The sequence below is a fragment of the Sceloporus occidentalis genome, unplaced genomic scaffold, assembly GCF_023333645.1.
Source record: "Sceloporus occidentalis isolate IW3139 unplaced genomic scaffold, rSceOcc1.0.p SCAF_123, whole genome shotgun sequence".
NCBI lineage: Eukaryota > Metazoa > Chordata > Lepidosauria > Squamata > Phrynosomatidae > Sceloporus > Sceloporus occidentalis.
The window spans coordinates 2,735,007-2,751,095 of NW_028317103.1; the positions used below are offsets into that span (position 1 = coordinate 2,735,007).

The 16,089-nt window shown below is 41.6% G+C and overlaps 2 non-coding genes across 2 annotated transcripts; both read right to left on the minus strand.

The window, feature by feature from the left end:
- Positions 1 to 6,888: 6,888 nt before the first annotated feature.
- Positions 6,889 to 6,960, minus strand: TRNAI-GAU (transfer RNA isoleucine (anticodon GAU)). The gene has a single exon. It is a non-coding gene; the product is annotated as a tRNA-Ile (tRNA).
- Positions 6,961 to 8,024: 1,064 nt separating this feature from the next.
- On the minus strand, positions 8,025 to 8,097 carry TRNAF-AAA (transfer RNA phenylalanine (anticodon AAA)). Its single transcript has one exon. It is a non-coding gene; the product is annotated as a tRNA-Phe (tRNA).
- Between the last annotated feature and the right edge of the window lie 7,992 nt (positions 8,098 to 16,089).

The following is a 16,089-nucleotide window of genomic DNA, read 5'->3' on the forward strand; positions in this document are numbered from 1 at the left end:
CGACACCCGGGATCAAACAAGGGTTTTTTAGATCTTCAGTCTAACGCTCTGCCAACTGAGATATTTCGGCATGCAAGAAACTGCTGCTAGCAAATTTGCACGGGATGGGAAACCCTGTTTAATAGCCAGTAAACTGCTGCACCATGAGAATATTTAAACATCCGGCTTACAAAGTACAGCCCATTCTTCTTAAAAATAAGCGAGCAAGTGTGCCGAAACCCGGGATCGAACTAGGAACCTTTAGATGTTCAGTCTAACGCTCTGCCAACTGAGATATTTCGGCATGCAGGGAAAGGCTGCTAGCAAATCTGCACGGGACGGGGAAGACTGTTTAATAGCCAGTAAACTGCTGCACCATGAGAATATTTAAACATGAGCGGACTACGGGCGGTCGCGTCATGACGTAGGATCGTTCCTTCGTGATTCCTCCCCCCCTCCTCCCCTCTCCGAGGACGACCAAGACACGGCGGGACAGCGGTACGGCAACACGCCGATGCGGCGATACGGCAGTACGCCGGCTGGGCACGACATTTCGGCAGTACGCCGGCTGGGCACGACATTTCGGCAGTACGCCGGCTGGGCACGACATTCTCGGCAGTACGCCGGCATGATACTACGGTTGCAGCACACTGATAGGACATCGCGGCAGTACGCTGGCACAGCATAGCAGCACGGCAGTTTCTTTGATCTCCTGGACCTCCTTCTTATGAACTACCGCTACTGCACTACATTTTATCATCAGAAGACCGGTCCCACCGTTCACTGCATTATTTTTATCGTTTCCAACTACTTGGACACACTGATGAGAGTTGGTGATGAGTTGGTGGTGAGTCACTTGGAACATATTCGTAGTTCCTGTATTTGGAGCAAAGCTGGAAGGCTAATGGAATGTTTGTGGGGGCTTACTGACTAAATGCCGGTTTAGACATAGGAGGAGCTCTGGACATTGTTTCTCTTAGTCTATTCCAATCTAACCCAAGCCTAGATTGGAAGCCTATATATTTATTATCAAAATAAAAGAATAAGAGGAAGGGAGGAGAAATAAAAAATAAATAAATAAATAAAAAATAAATAAAATAAAAATAATTAAATTTCGGGATATTTGCCTGCTCCTTTGTGATATATTAGTATGGATAGCAGGATAGAGTTTAGAGGGAGAAGATGCCCCCTAAAAATCCAAACCGGAAGTCCGCAGGTATTAGCTCCCCTAAAGGGAACATTTCTGCAGGTAAAATTGATAAATTACTGAAAGCCTCTCCTGTTATGACGAAAAGTCGTTCAGCTAAAAATGTACCTCCAGTGGAAGGAAGAGAAGATATAGAGGGGTTAAGATCTGCAACTCCCCAAGAAATGGGAGATTTGGGGGAGGAGTGTGGTCGGCTAATTGAACCTGGACTCCTTAGTACTATTCTTAAAGAAGTACAAAACTCCAACCAAGCTTTAGCGGAATTAAATTCGAAAGTAGAAAGCTTGTCGGTTGAAGTTTCTTTTATCAGAGACGATTTAAATAAGATACGGGAAAGGATCGTTAAGTTGGAAACAATGGTCCCTTCCTTGGATAAAGAAATGGTGGGGATAAGGAGCAGTACAACTTCCTTGAGCACGGATATGGGGAAACTGAAAGAGAAAATGAGACATATGGAAGATCGATCCAGAAGGAATAATATTCGTATCCTGGGTTTACCAGAGGGAGTGGAGGAATTAGATTCTAGAACGTTCTGTCAGAAATGGATTGGCGAGACTTTCGGGGCACAAATATTCTCCCTCCTATTCTGTGTGGAAAGGGCCCACAGGATCCCGGCAAAGGCTCCTCCACCAGGGGCTCCAGCGAGAACAATGATAATTAGACTGTTAAATTCATCTGATCGGGATGTAATTCTTAGACGTGCCAGGGAAATGGGTACAATTACATACAATTCGGTAAAAATTGCCATGTACCCAGATTTCTCCAGGGAAACACAAATGCAACGTATGGCTTTTGGTGAAATAAAAAAACGACTTAGATTGGCTAATATTCCTTATTCTTTGTTGTTCCCTACAAGTTAGGTACTCTATTCTTTTTAAGTCCTCAGGAGGTGTCTAGGTGGTTGGAAGGAGAGGGGTTGTAATGTTTATCCTTCATTTATTTTGTTGTGGGGATGGAGGGGGGGAGGGAAGCTATTATGACGGTGTGAAGAGATACGTGTGGAAATGGTCCAGCACGCATCACGATGGGGGGGGGGTTTGTGTCTGTACGATTACTTTGGGGGGTTTTTTTGTGTTTTGAATGCAAGTTAAAGTTTTGTTTTGGAATGTGAGGGGAACGGGAGAACGTCGAAAGAGGGTGGCCATATTTGATCGTGTTCAGAAGTATCTTCCGGCTATTATTTGCTTAGTGGAAACACATACGCTAGGAGAGACACATAGGAGGCTGTCAAGAAGATGGGCTCAGGTGGAACTACACGCCTCCTTTTCAAATTATTCGGCTGGAGTCTCTCTACTTTTTCATCGAAATATTCCGTTAGTGATTAAGAATAAAAAAATTGATGTGAGAGGTAGATTCATTTTTGTACACCTAACAACTCACTACCAGGAGATGATTATGGCCTTCTTTTACGTTCCCCCCCCTTTCTCCCCACAGCCAATAAATAAACTAGTTCAATTTATTCGAGGTAAGGAGCATCTCCCATTATTTTTGTTTGGGGATTTTAATTGCGTACTGGATTCTGAGAAAGATGTGGTGCGAGTGGTCAATAAGCGGCATACTAATGTAAATACTCAGACCCCATTAGCAAGAATAATGGAAGAACTAGGCTGGAATGATCCATGGCGGCTAATGAATCCTGCTATACAAAGATTTTCATGTTATTCCGCCACGTATCAAACTGATTTGGTGTTATGTAATGATTCGGGGATTAGATTTATTCACAAAATCGCGTATGAGCCGAGGTCAATTTCAGACCACGTACCACTAGTGGTGGATTTGTCATTGGGAGATAAGAGAAAGAACGAAGGGAAACATTTTAAGTTCAATCCCCATTGGTTGTCATTATTTGAAACTAAGGATAACAATATATATGCCCTAAAAGAGTTTTGGGAGATTAATAAATCATCCACCCTTTTATGTGTGGTTTGGGATACATTAAAAGCATTTCTGCGGGGGTTGCTTATTAGAGATGTGATTACAAAAAAACGAAGTGTTTTTCAAAAAGAGAAAGCTTTAAGAGAAAAAGTACTTACCGTATTTGCTCGATCATAAGACAAGGTTTTTTTCAGAGCAAATGCTCTGAAAAATACCTCTCGTCTTATAATCGGGGTCGTCTTCTAATCAGACCTCAAATAGAGGTCTGACTATGAGACTAAGATCCAGATCCCCTGCAGCGCTGCAGAATTTGTAAAAGATCCTTCAAGGGATAATCATAAGCAAATGAAAGAAGTACAAGATCAACTTGCAACCCTGATGACAGATACAGCACAACATAAGTTATTTTTTAGAGGCCAAAGGAACTTTGTTGAAGGGGGTCGACCGGGGAAATTACTTGCGAACTTGGTAAAGGCCCAGAAAGATAAAAGTGATATCCTGGCAATTGAAGATGAAGATGGTAGGGTAGTCAATGAACCAAGTAAAGTGCAGGCCACAGTTGTTAATTTCTTTTCTAATTTATATCAAGCAGACCTAGCAGCAAATCAGGGAGATATAGTGGATTATTTAAAGAAGTGTGCTCTACCTATGATTTCAGATGAACAGAAGGATACATTAGAAAAAGAAATCACGGTGGAGGAGATGAGGAAAGCTCTTTTTTCTTTTGCACCCTCATCCGCCCCAGGAGGGGATGGACTCCCTTTTGGGGTCTAACAGGAATATGCAGGCGCTCTTTTACCTATGTTAAGTTCAGTTCTTTCTGAAGGTCTTAAAGGAAAGCAGCTTCCAAGCTCTATGCTGGAAGCAACAATCATTCTTATTCTTAAAAAAGATAAAAATCCAGTAAAAGTGGAATCATATGTGAAAATTCTTGCCAAAGTGCTGGCTAGTAGATTGGCAAACTGTGTGCCTGATTTCATTGGAGAAGACCAGACAGGGTTTGTACCAGGAAGATTATTACACTCTAATCTTGAAAGTGTTTTTGCTAATCTCCAGCTGGGCGGGAACCCTTCCCACTCCATCCTGTCTTTGGACGCCATGAAGGCTTTTGACAGGGTGGAGTGGAGTTTTCTATGGCATACGCTACTAGCTTTTGGTTTTGGTTTTGGGGAGGGTTTTTTGAGTTGGGTTCAACTTATGTACAGTTCTCCAGTAGCAAGGATAAACTTAAATGGTAAGCTTTCAGACACTTTTCTGTTAAATCGAGGAACCCGGCAGGGGTGCCCACTCTCGCCCCTCTTATTTATATTATATATTGAACCACTAGCCTTAAGTATTAGGAAAGATCATGAAATAAGAGGATTTGGGCTAAAGGGTAGTGAAGATAAAGTGTTATTGTATGCGGATGACCTATTATTATTTTTGGAAGACACTGAAAAAATGCTCCCTATAGTGATAGACACAGTGGAGAACTTTGGTAGGTTGTCAGGTCTTAAAATTCACTGGGACAAATCAACACTTCTTCCATTGAACCCAGTAACTATCCCCAAGATTGAGGGTGTTAAAATTTTGGGACAGGGGGACCCTGTGGAATATTTGGGGATTAAAATCTCGAGTAAAGTGGACCTTTTCATGAAGCAGAACCTTATTCCACTAGGTATAAAGATACAAAAAAAAGTGGGGATTTGGGCAAAACTCCCATTGTCACTAGCAGACAGGGTGAGTTTGGTGAAGATCATTGTTCTCCCACAGATGTTGTTTGTTTTGTCTGCTTCACCAGTCTGGAGGCCTAGAAGCCACATTGAGTAAACTTTTGTGGGGAAGAGGTAGAGTTCACATGAAATATGTCAAGCTTACATCACTGGAGGGCGAGGGTGGTTGGGCATTACCCCACTTTAAATTATATTTTTTGGCTACAAAAACCCAGAATTTGAGATTAAATGGATATGGAGCCCTAATACGGTCCCTTTTAGAAACTAGTGGGACTTCTAACCCTACTGAATTGTTGGAGACAGGTCTACAGTTGGAAGGAAAATTTGACAATACACCAAATACCTTTGGTGAAGCTATATAGGAAAGTGTGGCACGAAATTAAATGTATTTGCAAAATTGAGGGGAGTTTACCTGGCACACGAATATGGTATAATTCAAAATTTAAGGAGTTTCACAAGGGTTTAGGGAGTGACCTATGGATAAAAAAAGGGATTAGTTTTGTTGGACAGCTGTTTACTGCTGCACATATCAAAGATTTTGATGAGCTCAAATTCGAATACGACTTGGACAATAGGCACAAATTTTGGTATAACCAATTAGTTCACGCATATAATTCCACGGAAAATAAGAAGATTTTTGTAGTAGAGACACATGATTTGTTTGAATTTTTGCAGAAAAGGGACACAGGGAAAAAAGACACTTAGTATTATTAAAAAACACTTCTTAGAGAAATGGATATAGGGTTCCGAGGCAACATTAAAAGGAAATGGGAAGAGGAGATCCGTGTTATTGATGAGGCCTCTTGGAACCGTATTCTAAATAACACAGGGTGTTGCACCGTAAATAAACAATATCAATTTACACAACTTAAAATTATTTATCGGTTACATTATTCTCCATATCAGTTATGGAAGGTTAATTGTAGAGATAACACTGATTGCCCCAGATGTGGGGTCCCCAATGCGGGCTTATTACACTTATGATGAGAATGTGACACGATTAATTCTTTTTGGGATGATATTTTTATTTTTGTGAATAGTAAATTTAACTGTAATGCTGTAATGGATCCAAAGGCTGTGATTCTAGGAGATGTGGAACAGTTCGGTAGATTAAATAAACTTTTTAGGAAAAAAAAATTTCTAGGGAGACTATTGATCCTGAGGAAATGGTTTGATAAAGTAGCCCCCGTATTGACCCAGTGGTTACATTTGATTGAACAAATTAAAAAATATGAACAGTATAGAAGTGCTGAATCGAAAAAGAAAAAGAAGGAGTTTAAACTCACTTGGGGTTTATGGTGATTATTATTGAGTATTCTGTGTATCTGTTTTTGTTGTATTTATTATTTTTTTCGACAAAATAAATAAAAAGTATTTAAATCAAAAATAAAATTAAAAAAAAAAAGGGAAAAAAAAATAAAATAAAAAAAAAAGAGAATATTTAAACATCCGGCTTACAAAGTACAGCTCATTCTTCTTCAAATACAAGCGAGCATGTGTGCCGAAACCTGGGATAGAACCAGAGACCTTCAGTCTAACGCTCTCCCAACTGAGCTATTTTGGCATGCAATAAAAGGCTGCTAGCAAGTCTACATGAGATGGGGAAGCCTGTTTAATAGCCAGTAAACTGCTGCACCATGCGAATATTTAAACATCCGGTTTACAAAGTACAGAATATTCTTCTTCAAAAGCAAGCGAGCATGTGTGCCGAAACCCAGGAGCTAACCAGAGACCTTCAGATGAACGCTCTCCCAACTGAGCTATTTCGGCACGCAATGTAAGGCTGCTAGCAAATCTACATGGGGTGGGGAAGTATATTTAATAGCCAGTAAACAGCTGCACCATGAGAATATTTAAACATCCGGCTTACAAAGTACAGCCCATTCTTCTTCAAAAGCAAGCGAGCATGTGTGCCGAAACCCGGGATCGAACCAGGGACCTTTAGTCTAACGCGCTCCCAACTGAGCTATTTCGGCATGCAATAAAAAGCTGCTAGCAAGTCTACATGGGATGGGGAAGCCTGTTTAATAGCCAGTAAACTGCTGCACCATGGAATATTTAAATATCCGGCTTACAAAGTACAGCCCATTCTTCTTAAAAATAAGCGAGCAGGTGTGCCGAAACCCGGGATGGAACCAGAGACTTAGATCTATCAGTCTAACGCTCTCCCAACTGAGCTATTTCGGCATGTGAGAAAAGGCTGCTAGCAAACCAGGGACCTTTAGATTTTCAGTCTAACGCTCTCCCAGCTGAGCTATTTCGGCATGCAATAAAAGGCTGCTAGCAAGTCTACATGAGATGGGGAAGCCTGTTTAATAGCCAGTAAACTGCTGCACCATGCGAATATTTAAACATCCGGTTTACAAAGTACAGAATATTCTTCTTCAAAAGCAAGCAAGCATGCGTGCTGAAACCCAGGCTCGAACCAGAGACCTTCAGATGAACGCTCTCTCAACTGAGCTATTTCGGCACGCAATGTAAGGCTGCTAGCAAATCTACATGGGATGGGGAAGCCTGTTTAATAGCCAGTAAACTGCTGCACCATGCGGATATATAAAAATCCGGCTTACACAGTACAGTCCATTCTTCTTGAAAATAAGCAAGCAGGTCTGCCTAAACCCGAGATTGATCCAGAGACCTTTAGATCTTCAGTCTAACGCTATACCAACTGAGCTATTTCGGCAAGCAAGAAAATGTTGCTAGCAAATCTGCACAGGATGGGAAAGCCTGTTTAATAGCCAGTAAACTGCTGCACCATGAGAATATTTAAACATCCGGCTTACAAAGTACAGCTCATTCATCTTCAAAAGCAAGTGAGCATGTGTGCCGAAACCCAGGATCGAACCACAGACCTTCAGATCTTCAGTTTAACGCCCTCCCAACTGAGCTATTTCGGCACGCAAGAAAACACTGCTAGCAAATCTGCACGGGACGGGAAAGCCTGTTTAATAGCCAGTAAACTGCTGCACCATGAGAATATTTAAACATCCGGTTAACAAAGTACAGCCTATTCTTCTTCAAAAGCAAGTGAGCACGTGTGCCGAAACCCGGGATCGAACCAGTGACCTTTAGAGCTTCAGTCTAACGTTCTCCCAACTGAGCTATTTCGGCATGCAAGAAGAAGCTACTAGCAAAAGTACATGGGATGGGGAAGCCTGTTTAATAGCCAGTAAATTGCTGCACCATGAGAATATTTAAACATCCGGCTTACAATGTACAGCTTATTCTTCTTAAAAATAAGCGAGCAGGTGTGCTGAAACCCGGGATCGAACCAGGGACCTTTAGACCTTTAGTCTAACGCTCTCCCAACGGAGCTATTTCGGCATGCAAGAAAAAGCTGCTAGCAAAAGAACATGGGATGGGGAAGCCTGTTTAACAGCCAGAAAATTGCTGCACCATGAGACTATTTATACATCTGGCTTACAAAGTGAGCAGGTGTGCCGAAACCCGGGATCTAACCAGGGACCTTTAGATCTTCAGTCTAATGCTCTCCCAACTGAGCTATTTCAGCATGCGATAAAAGGCTGCTAGCAAGTCTACATGGGACGGGGAAGCCTGTTTAATAGCCAGTAAACCACTGCACCATGAGAATATTTAAACATTCGGCTTACAAAGTACAGCCCATTCTTCTTCAAAAGCAAGCGAGCATGTGTGCCGAAACCCGGGATCAAACCGCTCAGCGGTGGTTCGACCTCCCTCGGTCTCCCAACTCCTTATTTCTTAAGTTAAACCGTTTAAAGTGGTGTCTCCTCCTACGCTGGCTAGGTGGGTCCGGTGGCTTTTGTCTCTGGCCGGGGTGGAGGCGTCTTTCGGTGCCCACTCAGTTAGAGGGGCTGCGGCTTCTGGCGTCCTGCGCGCTGGTGGCACTCTTGGAGCCATCCTCCAGGCTGCTGATTGGTCTCGGGCCTCCACGTTTCGTTCCTTCTATTTTCGGCCTGTTTCTTCTGCGCCCGTCGCTCTTATATCAAGCATTAAAACTGCAAAATAGGAAGCCTCCTGTCTTGCCTTAAAATTGGAAATTATTCTAGCCTTGGTGCCCGAATAATTATAATTTTAATAAAGACAGGAGGCGAGTATTTTCCCTCCCTCCCCTCCCTAGGGGTGCTTGGTCCTGGGGGGTAAGTATGTCCGGCTCTGTTTGGTGTGTGGTTTCTCATCCACACCTTTTGGTTGTCATGTACTGCCTTTTATGCTCTGTTTTGTTCATATTTTTGCCAGTACATGGTTCTGTCATGTTTTCTCCCTCTTTTCCAGTTTGACTTCGTCACCCTCATGTTCCTGTTGCGGTTCGCCGCTGATGGCGCCTGATTGCCCGGTTCGGGAGTTCTACTGGTTCATGTTCCAGTTCCAGTTGTGGTTCTTTGGTTCGGTTCTCCGTTGAGGATGTTCTCTGATGCTCCTCGGCTCCGGTTTGCAGCGGACGAAAGGGGAAGGTTTAGGGGTTTATATACCTCCTGTGTGATGTTCTATTGGTTGTTTCACTGTGTTTCGTTAACCCTTTCTTTGCTGCTGTTAGTGAGAGTAAAGGAAGAGATGCAAAATACTCGCCTCCTGTCTTTATTAAAATTATAATTATTCGGGCACCAAGGCTAGAATAATTTCAAATTATGAGCCTCCTGTATGTAGTTAAATTGGGGATTATTCTAGCCTTGGTGTTCCAATAATCTAAATTTAATAAAGACAGGAGGCGAGTATTTACCAACCTCCCTGCCCTTGTCGAGTTGGTAATTCTTATGGGTGGGTTGATAGATTTCTGGAGATATTTTTCATTAGTATTGTCATTATATTGTTTTACACTTTTATGGAGACATGGTACTGTGAAGGAGACTGAGGTTTGTTCAAGATTCCCTGTTCCTGTTCAAGCAACAAAGAAAGAGGAGGATTCTGGGATGCTAACAGACTTATTGAATATACTATGTTCTGATTGGTTCTTTTCTTATGTTAATATGTTTTTGCTGCTATGGTGACACAGTAAAGAAGGTTAAGCAAATACTCGCCTCCTGTCTTCATTAAATTTAGATTATTCGAACACCAAGGCTAGAATAATCCCCAATTACTGATAATGCGAATTCAGACAGAATTGATCTTTGCCGGCAAACAGAGATTTTTGCCATTGAGATGACTGTGATGTAAAGTGTACATTCACACCAGACAGAGAACACAACATACATTGGACATTGTTTACATCTGCTCCACATTAACACTATTAGGGCTTGATTTGCTTGATTATGCAGTAGGAGTAACTTTTACATTTTCTTTTGGGAGCTTTTTTTTGTTTTGTTTTGTGAAGTACATGAAGAGACTTTTTTCCTCTAACTCAGGAAAATGGTGTTGCTCATTTTAGCCAGCTCAACAAACTCCATCACCTTTGGTGACATATGCAATGCGATTGAATGATTTGCTCCATGACTATTTTGAGTTAATGTACTTATTAACTTTACATGGCACAGCTATGTGCACCCCTCCCTACATGAAATTTAGATTTGTTTGTTGATATCATAAGGCTTATTCAAGATTAGGCTTGAGCGTGTTTTGCGCTATGAGCACATTCATGGTTTTGTGGTAGCAATGTACATTGCCCTCTTGTGTCTGTTTCCAATAATACATAACTTGGCAAACCTCTGTATAATTTCTTGTGAGTAACAAGGTCTACTTCACATTTGTATATGTTTAAACACACAAAATCAATGTTTAGATAGATGTGTAGCTCTTTTTTTTATTATTATACTATGCACTTACTTTTGCTAATTTAAAAACTTCATATTTAAAGGGAAACCAACATGCAAATCCTTGAGGGGATTCTGTAGAATTGGTTTATACTACAGGACTGGAGCATTTTTTGTGTTTTTACTATGTTTTTATTCATACCTGGCAACGATTCTCCAGGTCACTATGGGGAACATCCGGAATGTGGGAGCAGCATTGCAGCCCGTTCCGCTCCCCGCTTACTTGCCCTCCAATAATAGGATCGTCCACTGGTCGAAGCTCCGGGTAGCCGAAGCCAGACTTTTCCTATCTAATATACACCGATCAGCCATAACATTATGACCACTGACAGGAGAATTGACTAACACTGATAATCTTGTGATCAAAAGTGGTCTAAGGAAGGAGGAGCAGTGAACCGTCATCATGGTCATGGGCTGTCAAAGATCATTGATGCACGTGGGGGCGAAGACACCAGGATGCATCAATGGAGCCCCCACCTCGCAATTACATGACTGAAAGGATCTGCTACTATTGTCTTGGTGCCAGATTCCACAACACACCGCCAGAGGTCTAGTGAAGTCCATGTCTCGATGGGTTAGGGCTGTTTTAGCAGCAAAAGAGGGACCTACAGAATATGAGGCATGTGATCTTAATGTTCGGAGTTGGGCATCAATAACGGTTAGAAAAACCAAAAGTCCTAAACAAATGTATTTTGGCAATCCTAAGTAATTTACTATGGACATTTTAAAACATTTTATTCAACAAATTTAGCAACAATCTGTTGCCAAACATTGAAGTCAAATTTGTTTTTCATTTTTAACCAAGACATTTCAGTATTTTGTAGATTTCTTCCCCAGGGTATGTAAAAGGACAGAAACCACCCTTGATTTGGAACACCTTCCTCCCAAGCACAGTAATATCCCACATGCATGGGTATATCATATTTTTCAGACGTTTCGGGGTCAAAATTAGAACATGCACATTACTTTTTTGACAGATCTGAGTCCATGTCTCATTTGATGACCTAAAGTATCCCTGGATAAGTAGACATACAAATCAACCAAAAACAACGATTCAGATATTTTTTTCGGTTCCTTTTTGCCCATTCATTTTCGGTTGCCTGACCATTTGTTTCAAATGAAAATTGGGGGGGCTTTTTAATTTGGAAACAAAATTTGTTGACTGATGCCCACATTCATTCTCTCATACACTTAATTACACTCTTGCGTTATCTCAATGTCTCCCTACCTTCTCCGCTGACCACTCCCGCATCTCACAGCTACATTACTTCTCTAGCAACCTCTTTATCTTCTGTCTTCTTTGTTTGTCTGCATGTCCGCAGACATGACCTCTCGATGAACTTCAGTGAAATGGTAGGGTTTACAGTGACATCCTCTAATCACTTCTCTAGCATCCTCTTTATCTTCTGTCTTCTTTGTTTGTCCACATGTCAGCAGACTCAACCTCTCAATGCACTTCAGCAAAATGGCGGTGTTTACGGTGACATCTTCCAATCAGAAGCGGTCGGCAGAGAAGGAAGGGAGACTTATCTCTTGTTGCCCAAAAATAAGTCTCTCTCTGGCATTCTCAGCCTGCTTGACCTGTCTGTTCCCTTGCCTTCTCCCCTCTGTCACCCACCTTGCCCACTCACCTTTTCTAGTATTTGTCTGGTCTCCTCTGATCTCTCCGTGAATAGACACCTCTCATTTAACATGAATGTGATGCTCCATTTGTGGGGAGTAAATTCTGCCAGAAAGTCTGACGAAATGCGGAAGGGAAGTGTTAAAGCACGAGTTAACTCCTGAATACATGAGTGAGAAGAGGGAATGACAGTAGAAGAGAGATGCAAGCCATTAGAGGAATGAAGAGAGTGGTTAGAGGTGTATTTGGATAGGAGGGTAGAGACATAGAGGTTGCAGGGTTCTTAAGGGCTTTGTAGGTCAGGGTCAGAAGTTTTAATTTGATTCTGGAGGGTATGGGGAGCCAGTGGAGTGATTGGCATAGTGGAGCATCAGATGAGTAACAAAGACAGAGTAAGATGAATCTGGCTACATTGGACGGGTAGGAACAGTGAAAGTGGAGAGACCAGTTACTAGGGACTTGCAATAATGCAGACATGATATCACAAGGAAGTGAATTTATATTTTAGTTGTTTCTTGTGTGATGAATGGGCATATTTTGAAGATGGTTTTCTGGTGAAGGCAGAGGGATTTGGTGAGGGACTAGATGTGAGAGATGAAGGAGAAAGCAGAGTCAAATGTGACTGAGATAATATAATAAGATAGATTAGACATCTCAACTATATTTATCTCAAATATATAAAAAATAATAGCTCCCTGATTTATGAAGACCTGTTTCTGATAAAAGTATTGGAGGAATACTTAAGAGAGAGCTGATTATTAACACTTTATGAATCACGTTGGGTGTGGTGTCACTAACGTTTTGTTAAATATTGCAAGTAGTCCACTCACCTGTGACAGGTAAGAAATTGTGGTTCACAGTTGGGATGATAGAGATTGAATGACAGCTGTTTTATAACCCTTTGGTTTTCAATTAGATGGTTATATATAGAAAAGTATTCGGATAACCTATAAAAGTAAACCATTAAAGCAAACAATTCAAGGCATGAAGTAGACGATGAGCACATTTTTTGTCTTTGTGTCCCTTTTGTGTTTTGCTCCCAGAAAATCCAGCTTTTTTTATAAACACACAGTGTTCCCCATACATCAACTTGATTAATGCATGGTCTGTCATAGCACAACCCACTTAAAACAGAAAAAATGACAGAATGTCTAGGGTGAGAAATAACCATCAAGTATTTATTTGCCTGCCAGCTTGCAAAGAATATGTGTATAATGTGTGTGAACATGGTAATTTACTGAGACATACCATCTGGTCCACAGCAAATGCTACAAGTAACTCTATGTACTGTAGATGTTAACTTCTTTAGTATTTTTTGTTTACTTAGAACATAGTGCTTAAATGCAATCATCACGAAAGTTTAAATTATGACATATTTTTTTTGTCTTTAGAACAACCACTTATTATTACTTTCACCTCTAAGTATTCTGAAAACACAACAATTTTATTAGAAGCATTTTACAGGAAGATAGTTGTGTTTTTATTATTGGGAGTTATGTGGTTTTAATATCAATATTAGTGCTTGGTTTCAGATGGTGGTTTGCAGAGGGCTTGGGATATTTCAGGAAAATAGAGAGATGAGTAAGAGAAAAAGAAAGGTTAGAGCTGGGTTATGGCTGGACTCCAAATCCAGGATATAACCTCACACTTGACCGATATATAGAGAGCTTTAGACAAAGAGTCAACTCGAAAATATTAGAGAAACAAACCAAACAGACTGCCAACCTAACCACCAAGGAACAGAAGGCCATTAGATCACTTAAGAACAACCAAGACATTATAATTAAGCCAGCAGACAAGGGAGGTGCTGTGGTTATTATGGACACTAAGGATTACATAAAAGAAGCACACAGACAACTCTCTGGTGACAGACACTATATCCAACCATACGAGGACCCCACACTCACCTACACTTAAATGTTCAAGAAAACCATAAAAGGACTGCCGCCCAACATCAGGCAACAGGTGGAAGGCTTGGTGCCAAATGACACCAAAGTGGGCTCCTTCTACATGCTCCCCAAAATACACAAAGAGGGAAACCCCAGAAGACCCATAATTTCAAGAGTCAGAAACCTTACTGTAAACATATCTGACTGGGTTGAAAAAATCCTTAAACCCTTAGTAAAGGGATCACCTAGTTACCTCCAAGACACCACCGATCTCCTAAACAAACTTGCCAACGTTGGCACAGTTCCTGATGGCACCATTCTTGCTACTATGGATGTAGTAGCCCTCTACACCAACATTCCCCATTGTGACGGTATAGCAGCATGCCACACCAAACCACTGGTATCTCTCTGCTACACAGACGATATACTAATCATCTGGACTGGTAGTGAAGAGGAACTCCTCAGATTTCATGAAGACTATAATGCCTTTCATCCTAACCTAAACCTGAAACTGAGCTACTCCCACACTAACATCCAATTCCTAGACACTACCATTTACATTAAGAAGTCCATTCAGACTTCACTCTACCTCAAACAAACCTACCTGCCTGAATACAATAGCTTCCATCCCAGGGACACTTATTATTATCATTTATTGTTTTATATAGCACCATCAAATTCCGTAGAACTGAGCCTTGGGGTACCCCCACTGAGAGGGGGAGGGGAAGTGTTACTGGAGACAGAGACGCTGAAGGTACGATCAGAGGGGTAGGAAGTGAACCAGGAGAGAGCAGTATCACGGAGACCAAGAGCATGAAGAGTTTGAAGGAGAAGAGGGTGGTCCACAGTGTCAAAATCAGCAGAGAGGTCCAGTAGGATTAGCATGGAGTAGTAGCCAAAAACTCAATCATCTACAGTCAAGCCATTAGATATAATCTCATTTGTTCAGATTCTATGGACCGGGATAAACACCTCCAGAATCTCAGGAAGGAATTCACCAACCATGGGTACAGTATAAAAATCACAGACTCCCAAATACAGAAAGCTATCAATATCCCCAGAGAAAACCTCCAGCAGCCACAAAAAAGAGATTAAGTACCATTACTTCTGGTAACCTACAATCCAGAAATGGAAGCCCTACGGAAGATCTCTAAGGAACTACAAGCAATCTTGCACACTGGTGAAAGACTTCCGACAGTATTCCCACATCCCCCACTACTTTCATTCAAACAGCCTCACAACCTCAAACAATGACTGGTGAAGAGTACCCTTCACAGGCAAACAGCAAATGCAGGGCTGGCCCAAGACATTGTGCTGCCTAGGGCGAAGTGTGAAATGCTGCCCCCCCTTCACGCAGAGTGAGTGCTGACGTGACGCCTGATGTTACCCCACTCTTCAGGAAACTCACACCCATGCTGCCACGGGAGAGCCGACCTCCAATCATGAAGGAGAAGACGCTCTGCACAGCGTGCATTAGGTCCATTAGACAAGCTAATAATAGTTAATAGGCTGCGGCGTCCAAAAGCATTTCTTGGGGCCAGGGGCGCACCTAGCGTGCATAGCTTCTATCGTTAGGCAGACATTGAAGGGGTACAGCATAACTGCTATCATTATATACTGAAGCAAACATTGACAGTGGTACAGCATAACTGTTATCATTCTATACTGAGGCAAACATTGACGTGGTATAGGATAACTGTTATTATATACTGAGGCAAACATTGACAGTGGTACAGCATAACTGCTATCATTATATACTAAGGCAAACATTGCCGGTGGTACAGCATAACTGTTATTATTATATACTGAGGCAAACATTGACGGTGGTATAGGACAACTGTTATCATTATATACTGAGGCAAACATTAACGTGGTATAGGATAACTGTTATCATTATATACTGAGTCACACATTGACGGTGGTACAGCATAACACCTGTCACTTTATACTGAGGCACGCACTGACGGTGGTACAGCATAACACCTATCACTATATACTGAGGCAAACATTGACGGCGGTATAGGACAACTGTTATCATTATATACTGAGGCAAACATTGACGTGGTATAGGATAACTGTT